Here is a 12,173-nt window from a genome sequence, read left to right on the forward strand (position 1 = left end):
ACAATGGAGATGCAAATTTCAACAAACCTCACCATGAACAGTTTCATACAGACTTGTTTCTTCAGTAGAAAATATTTGCATGATTGTATAAGTTTATTGCTGTGGATTATCTATTCAGCTCCATTGTGTGGCATGGATGCCGAAAAGAGATGTTGCATTTTAAATACTTTTTTGTCAAATTAAATTCCATTCATCTTGAAACACAACTGGACAAAAAACTAACTATCTGGATGGACAGATACTATAGAGGTTATTAAGAAATTACTTATTTTAGTAGTTTTGTGAACTGACCATATAAATGGTCTCACAACACTATAATACCCCAAATAATTCATACATACCACTACAAATATGCTGTCTGTCAAAATCTTATTAGTTGAATTTATGATGCATGTGTAGTAATGGGGTATATAAGTTACTGTAGTTACAGTACAACTTATGGAACAATAGGATTTGTTATTTACTTTAATGATTGGAGAGGCTGTGTCCTGTATATTGGAATGCATCCATGTGCACAATAAGGCCACTACTGCAAATACTTTGAGACTGTAAGCAGCAAAACTGAGAAATCCTGGTAACAGTAAACTTGACAGGACAGAAAATAAGTTTTTACTTTCCACAGTAAACAGGCCTGACTTTTACTTACAGTAAAACTAAAATGTCCTGACAGCTCTGATGGAGCTCAGGACTCAACCTGAGGACGGCTGCTGTGTAACAAATGATTTCACTGTAACCTGAACTGGGATTCTATGTGTGTGTGTGTGTGACAGTCTACCAGTCTGAAGTGTAGGAAAGCACTGGATAATTAATAGTTGTAAAAAGTTAATGAAGCTATCTCTGTTGTGCCATGTAAATGTGCACATTAACTCAATTTGCAGACTCATATGGATCCTGCTGCTGTATGATACAGCAGCAGAAGGCCTATTAGTGTATTAACAAAACCAGGATTACATTTGGCGGCATGATAATACATTATTCCTAAGCCTCATTAATTAAACAGAGTCCCATTAAAAGTTGCATTTTTATAGACTTTTCCATTTTTAATACATTTTAAATGTTTTGTGATTTTGGAGATGTGTGTGGGTCCTCCATCAACTAAACTGGGTCTTCTGCTCTCTCTGTAACATTTATATTGGTGCTAAAATGTGGGAAAAGGGCTGGTGTTGAGACTTTAGGTAAGGTAAAGGTTTGCTCTTATTTGGCGAGAGATTTGTTTGGGTAAAGTCAAACATAGGCTGAGAGCGGGTGTCTCACACCAGAAGCGTTAGAGTTGGCAACCTTGTGTTAACTAGCCATGGCAATTCAAATTACTCTCAATCCTAATGTTTACGAGTGTTAGCAAAACAAATTTAAGACAGGTTGTGGTGACAGATATTGAATTGTATCTAGTGTGCGGATTGTGTTTCATAGATGATCTTGGGTGTTGTCAGACAAACTGTATGACAATTATTCAGAGTAAAGTTTGAGGAGGCTACATTCACAATGTAAGCCTTAGCGCTTATTTGGGATTTATTCCTCAGATCTGATGTTTTTTGTTTGGCTTTTCACATTAATAACATGGATTCTGATATTACTGTTCACACTGAGGGTCAAACTGCAAAAAATCCGACCTGTATGTGATTTGGACCACACATGGAAGCGGCCCAAATCACTCTCAAATCTGATTTGAACACTTGTGCCTGCATTTTGAATGTAGAGAAATTGTGCCATATTTCTGTAGTGGCAATATTTAGCAGGCAAAAGCTGTAAAAATATGCGTGCAATATTAGATTGCTAAATCCACAATACTGTAGGTAAATAAGATTATTGCAGACTTTGAATTGGTTTTTTTTCTCCCCGGCTTGCTGATAATTCCTGAAGGCCAAACGCCATTGTACTACCTACTTGTTACTGACACAAGAAGGAATCTGTTTAAGTCCTTTACAACACATTCAAGTCCAACAGCAGCAGGGACATTTTAATCACAGCATGTTCAGATCAGACGCTATCTAATGTGGCAGATATTTTATTTACTTTTCAAACACACGCACATTCAAGTCAGGTATTGAAGTTACCTTCAAAGCATAACAAAGCATGAATATGGTATCACTGTTCCTGGGGTGAACTTGAAGTGTGGGTCAGCGCGTGCTGCGAGGAGAGGAGCTGGATAGAAAAGGCTCAGGTTCTGCTTTAACAGTAGCACCGTGAGCACAGCCGACCAACTGCGAGAGACACATCAAAAATGCGCCAGACCATAATTAGCATTGAAAAAGTCAGCATGTGGGTGTGTTTTATGTGCAAAATAATACCTCATCAACATCAAAAACAGCTATTATAACATGACGGAATGCCTCTATTGATGAGCGCCGCCCAGCACGCAGCACACCGTAAATCACTGTATGATCCCTCTGAGGCTTAAATTGGCCTCCTTTCTGAGAATACTGCATGGTTATGAATACAACTTAATAGTGTAAACTCAGGTATATTTTCTTTTCATATCCAAAAGCAGCTCTTTAACTCTATTACTAATGCTGTGTCCGACAAAATTCTCTGTCTTGAAAACGCAGCATCAGTTCATTAAAGGTTAATGGTGCAGGGATATTATTATTCAACTCCTCTTTTTTTGACTAATACTACTCTGCTTGTTGACATCTTTCAGATAGGATGGATGGATGTTTGAGTCTTTGGATACGGTGCAAAGGGCTTGCTACTGGCCAATGCAGCAATACAGTTGTTTGCAGGGAAATTCCAGAAGTTCTCAGAGATAGGATTTACAACTCAAGGCACCTGTATTCTCACCTCACCAGACATGTCAGTAAATCTTCTTTCGTATTGAAAGGATAAATCTAAGACGTTATGATGTGTTTATAGCCCCGTGTATTAGCTTGCTCGAGGCTCCAGCACCGAGTGTCATATAATGTTCCAACACTGAGACTGAGCTGAGAAAAGTAAAAAGTCAAATTCTAAACATTAGACACGTGGGGGAACGACATACTTTCATATTTTAACAACTGCTTTGGCAGTGATTACAAAGAAAAACTGTAAGAACTTAGATTGATTTGTATTCTAACTCATGGAAGCATAAACAGTTGGGGCCACTGCACCATTTATTTTCAAGTGTTTTTAAATGGAAAGTGGTGAGAGATAGGACTTTATAGTGCTTATTTATTAGCTCCGGATGGAAGTTACTGCAGTTAACATTCCTGGCCAGCGGCCAGTGTGATCTAACTTCTTTATAAAGGGAGAGGTTGGAGATTTTGATATAGAGTTGAAATATCTATGCATAGATATTAACTTGGAGTCATGTTAAACAATAGATGCTCTATTAGAATGCGGCAGCTGATCTTAGTATACCCAAAGTGCAATATACTTAAGTAGTTTCTCCTGCTTCCTGCACAATAACTTGCATTTACATTTTTCATTGGCTCTGCATGGTTGACTACACATGAAAAATAATATCTTGATATGTCTCTTGGTGGCTTTTAACTAAACATGTGTCTCAATGGTTGGAATTTCATTACTTGGAAGACCGATTGTGTCTTAGTGGCATCACTAGCCTGTTAATCTAAATGAATTGCCATTTTGTTTTACTTCATACATTGAGTCTAATATAATGTTCATGTTAGCTAAATTTTGTTTTGTTTTTTGCTTTTCCCTGACAGTAGTTTTTGCAGTAGCAAGTGACATATCATTGTTTTCAGTTAACATGAAAGTGGTGGTAGCAGTAAACAATCAAAGAAATATGACAATTCACACAACAGTTATTTCTTTAAGTGGACTTACAAAAACTCATCTCATCAACAGTTGTCGCCATTTTTCTGTTGTAACTAATTTTAACTGTAATTGTAGATGCAAACTAGGTAGGACCATGTCTCCATTACTGAACCTGCTTAGTAAGCTTAAACTCTGATAGGTTGACAGTTCTACTGACTGTCAGTCAGCCAACAGGCATCAAATGAGCACAGCATCAAACCTATTGGAATTGCTGTGATGATTCAGAGGCCTGGAACCAGATTAGGACATCACAAAAAGTAACCAAAATGGCAAAATCAGCACACAAAATAGTGTGTTTCAGTGGATCTTCACTTTAGCTTGGTGACCGGTGACTGGTAATCGACCTGACCATCACATCATCGAATCAGTGACAGATTGAGTCAGTTTGGGACTGTGTTTTGCTCTGTAGCATCTTGATGTTCAAAGATTTGTGAGAGTTTAGTTTGTGGACATCTGCATATAATGATGCAACTCTTCTCAAAGTTGTCTCAGCTGACCATGCTGACATCCTTCTGGATCACCATTATCTAAAATGTATGAGGCTAGGAAATCACTTACTCCTAAAGTTTGCAGATGACACTCTACTGATTATTGACAATTGAGACTTAAAGTCGCATTCAGAGTTTTTCTGTGTCCTACTTGTTTTGTATTAGTGAAAAGTGTGAAATTTGACTTTTATGTGAAAATGAATAAAGTCTAAATGTTTTTGCTAATCCATGTGATGGAAACACGTTACACTTAAACACTAACAGATAGGCCTATATGGGAACTAATATAACAGACAAAAATGAAAGCCATCATGAGAACAAGATAAAATAAGAGCTCATCAAATGGGCTGTTGAAATGTAGCCAAATTTTCTGATATCATATTATATTTCTTTACATTTTGGAAAATTTGCACCATTAAAAGTATGCTGAATGAACTATTGGCATTTTCTGTTTGCAGTGTACCCATGAGAATACAAACAACTATATCTTGATTATTCTGACACTGAGGAAAATGTTAAAATGGGATGATCAGGGCACCCAGGTAGCTCTCCTGGTAGAGCTGCCGTCCCATGTACAGAGGTTGTTCTTGCTGCAGCGGCAATGGGTTTCAATCCAACCTCTGGCCCTTTGCTGCGTGTTGTCCCCTCTCTCTCTCTCCCCTATCCTGTCTATCTTCAGCTGTTCTATATAATAAAGGGAATAAGACCCTCTCCCCTCAAAAAAAAAATGGGCAGGCAAATTCTGAAGCACCTTTTTTCTTTAATTTCGATAATAGCAGTATGTGTTCAAGTTGGTGTGTCAGTTTCCTTCCTCAGTTTGACTCCGAGAAGGAGTAAGATTTTTCACTCAAATTCACCTCACGCATTAACTTCGCCTCCACTGCAACTCTCCTGAGGCCCCCTGGGGAGGCTTTTGGCTTTGTCCTGTGGAGTGTCAATGTCTATTACAGACCATATCCTGTAATTTCCCAGTACAGAGGAGCACAGTGAATATTTCATTCCTCCACCCTATCCGAATAGGCCATAGGTCTGCAAACTGTCAACTGCCTGATCACTAAAATTGTCTCAAGTGCTACGAGGGTGTTAGCACCATATAGAAACACCTAGCTCCATTTAGGACTGTGTGTGTCACAACCGATCGATTTTTCCATAGAAAAGCTCAAGCAAGCCGCTGTGTGCTGCTCTGTATTGAAGATGGGGAAATTAACTAGATGTGCAATTGCCAAACCAGCCAGTTAGTCTTTGTTCCTAAAGTATTTGGCACAAAAAGCCAAACATTGTAACAGATACCACCATGCCCTTAATGTTGGATGATGATGGTAATTTACTGTAAGTGCTAAAGCAACACTGCTGTATTAAAATAGCCTGATTGGTCACGCCCAACCGGCCCACGTCCTGACTCTCAATGTGAAAGGTGCTAATTTCACTTTTACGTGTGCGTTGGTGGCCGTTTTTCAAATTATTGTTTTGTGAAGAATATATTAACATGATATTAAGTGCACAATGCTATTTACTTCGTTAGTTAATTTAGTTATTAATGGAGAAACAGGTTGTGTAGTTTTACTCCAGTGATGCCACCTATGCCTATTTTATTTATTTTAAGTCCATTATCATTTTGTAACACGCTGCAGGCTTCACACTATCAGCGGATGCTATTTTAGATTGTCGTTGCCTGTCCATGCAGTCTGCACTGTAACGTCTGGTAGTGCGACATGCCAACATTTCAACATTTCAGAAGCCCCCTCAAAATGGACTAAAGGAGAAAATGTCAGTTATGTAGCATTGAGAAAAGTAAAGTCACATGTTCCTCTTTGATACCAGGATCCAGGGTTTGCCTCCTGTCTCAGACCTTAACACCTCAACCATTCTGTATAACAATGATCTTACCCTTAACTGAACGACATGGTTTTAGTTTCCTAACCTTAAACTTACTCTAGATGCCACGCATGAATATTGATTGAATAAAAAAAACTTGAAAGTTTAAAAAAAAAAATGCCTGAAAAATGCTTGCCAGTAATCCAGTCATCTAATGTCTGCATTCTACTTGATAGGGGGTTGTTAACATCCACTGCCAGGTTACCTTACGTTTCACTCCCCCACCTACTAAGTGCAATAACTAACAATTTGTCACCTTTGCATTATTATGTACTCCTGTGTGATAATGTGCACTGTGCCTTACTGTAACTGCTGCTTTAAATAGCTTATGGTACATACAGTAATCTGTCAAACTCTCTAGCTGAATACACAAGGATTTATTCTACACTTCTACTTTTCTTAAACATGACTGGAGACAGAATGTTTGTTCTGCCAGTTTGCTGTGCCAAAGGTTAAAATGTTATGAACTTTAAACCTGTGATGAGCTGATGTCTTTAAGATCTGCCATTAGTAATGTGCTGCTGCTGTCAATAATGGAAGAAGAATTAGTATTCTGAATTTCCAGAACTCTAAAATGAAAAGACAGAAATATTTACAGTAACTATTTGCATAATGATATGTCTCCCTGTGAAGCGCAGCAACCACATTTGTTACCCAAGAGTGTTTTTTGTGAGTCTGAGGGTATAATGCAGCAATGTAGATACATTTTGCCATGCTTAGTTAGTACAGCGCTATCAGGTGTGCTGGAGTGGTCAAACATGGAGCTAATTGTGCTGTCCCTGTCTCGTACAACTTACATTTATGTAGTATATGTTTTCCCAATTATGCTGTGAGGACTAATGTAATCGCTGCCTGGATTATGTAAACAGGGGATGTTTGTTTGAGTGAATGGTGTGAAAAAGTAGTCTGGCCGCCATTACATTTCCCTCAAATGCATTTACTGTTGCATATTAGGAATGCATGATATTGTAGTTAGTAGTACCAGGGCACATTTGACCTATTTCACAAATTGCAAAACAAGTAAATAAAAGTAACCTCTGTCCACAGGGACCATGTGAAAGTAAATGCATTCTACAACTACAACAAGCATTTAAAGCCAACTGAAAGAACATTGATAGACATAGTGTACTCTTTCTCACTGTTGAATAAATTAGCCTGAATTAGTATGCTACATATGCTTTACAGGTTTAAGCTCAATAATATATTAACTGAATAAATTAATTTAAAAATACGATGACAGCTTGCAAATCAAAGCGAAAGATACCTGATTGTTGAGTCTCATTCGCAGGTTGTGAGATCCAACAATTAATTACCTTCAAACCAAAGTGTCTTTCCATCTTCCTCAGCTCTGTTTGGTTGCGGGTTTTTTTCCGGGTATGGTGGATTCTTGCAAATGCCCCTAGGAGCACAAGGAGGAACCTGATTTTTTTTTCTTTTCTGCACATCATCTCTCTCATGTCATGATATAAGGAAAGTTTCAGCAAATATGACAGTTATGTTTATAAAAGTTACCTGCTGCAGCTTTAAGGCCACACCTGAAAAATACCTGCAACTAGACATTATGTAGCATGTGGCTCAACAAAGTCCACCAATCCTGACATCTTCAACAAATGAGAAAGTGAGCGAAACTGAAAGAGTTTCTGATTGATGCCTTTGGCCCCGGGGTGGTTGCAGTCATATTGTTGGTTTGTTTAAGGACTGGAGAAGAGAATGCTGACGTTTTTTTCGCTGGTGCCTCTTTGTTCTTCACAAATCTGTCGTAATGATTGGGATGACGGCTCTTAATGAGTAGTTAAAATTGTAGTGCTGAAGGGATGAATGACGCTGAGCAATCATAGCAAATAGCAACTTTGCTATCAGTTTCGGAAACTTTAGAGGACCTTGCTTGAAGGACGTGCTTTTCCCTCATATGCACTTACAGATGTTGTGAAGTCATCTTTTGTGCACCCGTGTGCTTGATCACAGAGTGTCAAGCTTTTAAACTAGTTACCTAAGTAACTAAGATAGCTAGCTTTAAGTGATAGCTAAAAGTTTGGCACATAATTATTATATAATTATAATTTATATAATAATAAATGTTTAGCCTTTTATTTATATTAATCACCAGAAGCAACCAGATGGACCTGCTTCTGTTCAGATGGCATTAATGTCGTTTTGAACGAAATAGAAAAAAAAGAGGTTGGTATCTTTTAACACAGGCATCATTGGGCAACATTAATGAATTTATTTTGTTGGGCTAATTCGCAAACAGTGGATTTGATTTTTATTTACAACATGTCCCTTTATTTTGACTATGCAAAAGGAAACATTCCTTTAAGGTTGTAGAAGGGAAATATGATTGGTGATTTGATTTTATTGTATCACAATTACTGGAAATCCTTTAGGAGCAGAGTGCCTGTTCTTCAGCAGCCACATTTATTGTATAATTTAGTGTTTTGTGGATATGTTTTGTGTTTTTGGAAGCATAAAAACAGATTTGCAGGTCAGATTTGCTAACAGATGCTTTGTGGCTGTACTTTTTTTTGCTTCTAACCTTACTATCATCACCCATTTTAGATGTAAATAAAGCCAATCTCACAGCACAGCTGATCACATTAACCTGCATTTGTTTGTTTTGTTTGTTTCTGACAATGTTGTGATCTTTAGTACAGCATTATCACTGAACAGGCAAAAGTAGCAGCACAAGGGAGGACAGCAACAACAAGGACAAAGGAGTAAAAAAACATGCTGCCTTGCGTGAAAAGTGAACAATGAGAGCATTTTGACATTGGAACTGTTCCTTTGGAGCCACAAAGGTCTCCAGAGTCACTTTATTTTTCTGAAATTGTGGAACTTCAGAAACCAACAACGAGACAAGTTGTTTGGCAGCTAATTGTGGAGCGCTGAGGTTGTGCCAGAGCTGTGTTGAAACTCGTTCTGGTTTTAATTAATACCAGTGGACCTCCAAAGGCCTCTGAGTGAGAAGTCCTGGAAGACAGGTGCTCATTCAACCATGGAGTAACAGAGGTCTGCACACCAGCTAATTGTATTGATGTTTTGGTAGAACACACTGTATATGTTTGTGTGAGTAAACAGTTTTAATGTTTGTGTATTAGAACAAGAATGAACTTTTTATTGTTTTGGCCTTTTAGCACTGTTACCCTGTCCTCAGTCAACCACTTGTTTCTTATCTTTCAAAACTATTTAGCAATTGAGCTCCGCCATTGGCTCTTAACTGACAGATCCATTAGCCTACTGTTATTGACATGCAATTGAAAAAGCAATGCATACAGTTAACTGCTGAGGTGTTGTAAGACTGTCACTGTTCACTTGTTAACCCCAATTGCTCACCCAGACACCCAACATGTAAGCCACTTTTCTACATTTCTACATCACTGAAAAGCCAATGGCAGGGGGAATAATTAGTTAGATCTGTCTTTTGTGTCCAGCTGTGCAATATTGTTTTGGCTGACTTTGGCCTAGATCAGTCAGCTTTGCTACAGGAAAGTTGTTTGAGAGTTGGTGTAATGACTGATCAGCTTTTCTAATTCTCTCTTTCTACAGTTGGACACCCAAATTGTACTTCTAATTGGAATTTTTTCAGTGACTGATTTAGAAACAAGATAATTGAATTGCTACTATGTTAGAAGGCTGCCTGCTGTTTCTTTATACAGGAGAGTGATGTATTGCATTCTTGCAAGTTGCTCTTTGAATTCTTGTTTTTCAAACTTTCTTGCTGAAGCTACACATACCGAGCCGAGATCGTGGATGAATCTCAGTTTACGGAGAGCAGTGAGGCCCGGGGGTGAGCATGTGCCTTAATAGATGGGTAGTGATATACATAATATTTCAGTTTTGACAGCAAATCTGTTCTTAAGTTGCAGTGACAGCCACTCAAATTCTTGCCAGAGCGCTATCAAATGGAATGGATTATTCCCTGCATTCCCTGTCTACAAACCAAACTGAGTGGGGCATGACACAGTTCCTCTGGCAGTGGTTTGTGGGGTGGCATGCTGCCAAGGAACAAAGGCCCCAGCTTGGCAGGGCCATGTGACGGAACAACAGGAACATCTTCATAGCCCCGGCTCAACCTTCAAAATGGTACAGGTAAAGAAAAACAGCTGTGAACAGTCGCAGCCGCAGAGGATCGCAGTCTCACTCTGACGTGAAAACACAGCTGCTTATTGTGCTCAGTGCTGGAGTGAATCATCCCAATTAATGTCCTCATGATCCTTCCTTCCTGGCAAATTTGGATAAATGCCACCATTGGTTCTCTCTCGGAATCTCTTACAGTACATCTCCGCATATCAGTGTATCAACATCTGCAGAATAGGCCATGTGTGATCACTGAGAGGCTCTCAGCTTCATGCATTATTTATATTTCTCCCTAAGAGGTCTCCGCTCTTCCTTATCATTCATGGAAATAAACATCCAATTCATACTGTTGTGTTCTATCATTGCCTGTTCAAGTTTCATTAACATATGACAGGACTGTGGACATGTGACACAACGTTTATTTAATTTCAATTCGATCCAATTAATCTCCAAGTTAATTGCCTGCAAAAGAAATCTAGTTTGCAGACAGGTTTTACAGCCCACACGAGCAGAGAAAAACATAATAATAACTAATGAATAATAATAAATAATAAACAAAGTTTAAAACAAAAATTCCTGTTCACCACTCATTCAAGCATGGGAAGCAAACCCCTGCAAGTTAAAATTAAACAGTCGACAAGGTTCTTTTAGTCCTGTATTAACACCTAAATTGGCACCTAGGGGCTGTTGGTGCAGGAGAGAACAGCATAAGCTCTCTTCATCACCACCATGCCCCTCGAAGACTCATACCAGTGAACATAACTGGAGAATTTGGGGAAAAAAGACAATCTGTTTATTAATGCCTCTAAAAGAAAGCAGACAAAATCGAAGACACCACTACTTGCCACTAATTTGTTGCCATTTGGCGTCCCCAGTGCAATACCACTGTCGTAAATATGGACAGCTATACAGGTGCATTTGTTATGACTGCATTACTTATAATCAAAAACTAGCGAGTTGAAGCGAAGAAATTTGGGACAGTCCCAGATTACGAGCAGTGGTCCAGAATCCAGAATCGTGTCATGTTTGTCTCGAAAATTAACCTTTTTATAGTTAATAGGAACATACAGCCATACAGTGAGTGCAGTAAGACACAAATGCTGAGGACACCTGACTTGGTGACACAGTAATATTAAAAATTGCTGCACTGAACTATTGTGTATTTTCAAGCCCTTGGAACCTTTTCACTGAATTATCACTTAGCCTACATTAGTAATATTGATGTGTTTTCACTTGTCTTCTGCACTGATTAGCCAATTCTAAATAACCTAAAGGACAGTTGACTGGTCCCAAACTTATTTTTCAGCTTTATAGCTGAAAATATTATTGAATGATGTCTGATTGAGTTCAAATCGACCAAGAGATTTACACTATGGCAACGGCTGTTAATTCCTCCTTCATACTTACCTGCATTTGTTTTACTGTTTACTGTTTTCGGCTTTATTGCTGAAACATGTATTTCCTGTGAACACAGTCTATAAGGAAGCTTGGGGTTTGGATTAAAGAGCAGTGGACTTTCAGATGATCCACCCAGCCAGATCAATGGGTCTAACCCACCACAGCGAGTGCTCCAGAAGGAGAGGAAGACAGCCAGATAGGAGCCATGCGGGCCCAGCTTGGACTTGAGGCTGCTCCTGGCTAATGTCCGTTCTGGACGAATTGGACAAAATGGGATTCAGGCTGGCCAAACAACGGGAAATCAGAGACTGTCGTGCACACATTTTGACCGAGACCTGCTCCATCAATATCCCAGATCAAGAACTTCGACGTGTGGACAGAGGGTAGGACAAGAGGAGGCAGACTCAGTGTTTAGATCAATGATGCTCAGGGTGCAAACACAGTCAAAGTGGATGGACCCTGTCACAGCACTGTAGCATCAGAACGATTCTGAAGGTGTTATTTTAAGGTAGAGAAGTTACATAGGGCTTTAACAAATACAAATAAAACTAATTCATCATTGTCTCTTTCCTGCAAGGGTGTTGG

This window comes from Morone saxatilis, unplaced genomic scaffold (assembly GCF_004916995.1).
Source record: "Morone saxatilis isolate NCDOM2014 unplaced genomic scaffold, NCSU_SB_2.0 Contig18, whole genome shotgun sequence".
Taxonomy (NCBI): Eukaryota; Metazoa; Chordata; class Actinopteri; family Moronidae; genus Morone; species Morone saxatilis.